At 57.0% G+C, this 2,098-nt stretch overlaps 1 pseudogene; it reads right to left on the bottom strand.

Annotated features, from left to right (window-relative positions):
* Positions 1–951: 951 nt before the first annotated feature.
* On the bottom strand, positions 952–1,625 carry LOC140596186 (ferritin heavy chain pseudogene; annotated as a pseudogene).
* Positions 1,626–2,098: the final 473 nt, after the last annotated feature.

Here is a 2,098-nt window from a genome sequence, read left to right on the forward strand (position 1 = left end):
GGGATTTCCCTCCCTTCCGGGTCTGGTTATCTGGCTGGATTTGCAATCTACCCACACAGTCTTGCTTAACCCATTGATATACCTGTGGGGCAACAGAAAAAAAAATGGAGCAGGGCATCAGAAGATCTGTGTTCATGTCCACAGTCCATAACTTCTTGTGTGGCCTCCCTTTTTCTCACTTGTTAAGACATGGTCATAACACCTGCCCTTACTTCCTGCAGGTTGCATAAAAATAAAACATAATAATGTAAATAAAAGGACTTGGATTTGCAAAGTGCCATTGTTACTTTAGTTGGTCACACCTATGTCCATGGGGCAGACAGCCTAGGTGTTACTTCTCCTTATCACTATAGTACAGGGTGAATCCTTGTGCAATCCCACCCCCCCTGAAGTTCTTCCCCAGGGGCAACCACTATGATGAGTTCTAGGCCATGTTCTTATATACTTCTATCATGCATGTACACCCACCGACAGCAGGGCCCCAGACCACCCGCCACATCTCACCGTTTCCGCAGCTCATCCCAGCCCATCCCCCCCACCCCGCCGTCCACCTTGACCCATTCCAGCCCACCTGGGCCCATCTCGGCTCATCTGGGCCCATCTGGGCCCACCCCGGCCCACCCCAGCCCACCCCCACCCTTACATCGTTTATCAGGGGAAGATTGATTTGTGTTTTCCAGGTTCCATGGAATACCTCCCCACCATCTCCCAAGATCCTGAGCTGCATACAGATGGGGCAGGGGTGGGTGGAGAGACTCCTGAATACCTGTTGTAAAACTTAAAAGGTGAAGGGTTTGCGCGGGAATCAACCAGAGACCTTTTTTTTTTTTAAGTTTTGAACCAAATAACTTTATTGAAACCAAACAAAAGCAAACAAACAAAAAGAAACCAAATTATTTATTTATTTATTTATTTATTTATTTATTTATTTATTTATTTATTTATGGCAGAACTGGAAGAAAACAACCCGAACGTTCTACGTTCTGCCAAGGCAATACTGCAACAGGCACGCTCGGCAGGGTGCCCCGGGGAAGTGCCCCTGGGCCCTGCCTGGGGGAGGGGTCAGTCCCAGGTCAGTTCTCTTTGTGGCTGTCGCGCAGGGTGAGCCTGTCGAACAGGTACTCAGCCAGGCCGGCTTCCGGGGCCCCCATGCTGCAGAGGCTGGTGACGTGGCCTCCCAGCTCTTCGATGGCCTTGACTTGCTCGCGGAGGTAGTGGGCGTCCAGGAAGTCGCAGAGCTGGGCGTCGTTCCTGTCGGTGGCCAGCTGGTGCAGGTCGAGCAGGCTCTGGCTGACGCTCTTCTCCAGGTGCAGGGCGCACTCCATGGCCCTCAGGCCGCTCTCCCAGTCGTCGCGGTCGGGCTTCTTGATGTCGCGCAGACGGAGGCGGCCCCCGCGCTGGTTCTGCAGCTCCATCAGCATCTCGGCGTGCTGGGTCTCCTCGCGGGCCTGGCGCTGGAAGCAGCGGGCGAAGTTCCTCAGGGCCACGTCGTCGCGGTCGAAGTAGAAGGCCATGGACTGGTAGACGTAGGAGGCGTACAGCTCCAGGCTGATCTGGCTGTTGACGGCGGCCTCGCAGTCGGGGTGGTAGTTCTGGCGGACCTGGGAGATGGGCGCCGTGGCCATGGCTGGCGGCCCGGGTACCAGGACGAGGGCGACGGCGACCACGGTGCGAAGACAGGCTCGGAGACTCAGAGAGCCTTGTGGCGTCGCCTGCGATGCGATGCGATGCGATGCGATGCGATGCCACGTGGCAGGAGTGAAGTCCGTTAAAGTCCGTTATTGTGGACGGGGGAGGTGGAATCCCTTAGGCGAGGGGGCGTGGTCACAACGCAGGGGCGGGGCGCGGCGAGGGGGCGTGGCGAGGGCGTGGCCGACGTGGCGTGGCGAGGGGGCGGGGCCAGCGGGCGAGGCGTGGGGGCGGGGCCAGCGGGCGAGGCGTGGGGCATGACGGGGCACCCCTTCAATGTTCCATCTGAGTCTGGGCGGGGCAGGAAGCCGAGGGCAGTTCTGAGTGTCTTTTTTTTTTTTTAAAGATTTTTTTGTTTATTTGAGAGACCGAGAGTGTTGGGGGTGGGGGGGGGTGAGGAGCAGAGCGA

Source organism: Vulpes vulpes, chromosome X, assembly GCF_048418805.1.
Source record: "Vulpes vulpes isolate BD-2025 chromosome X, VulVul3, whole genome shotgun sequence".
In the NCBI taxonomy this organism is placed as follows: Eukaryota; Metazoa; Chordata; class Mammalia; order Carnivora; family Canidae; genus Vulpes; species Vulpes vulpes.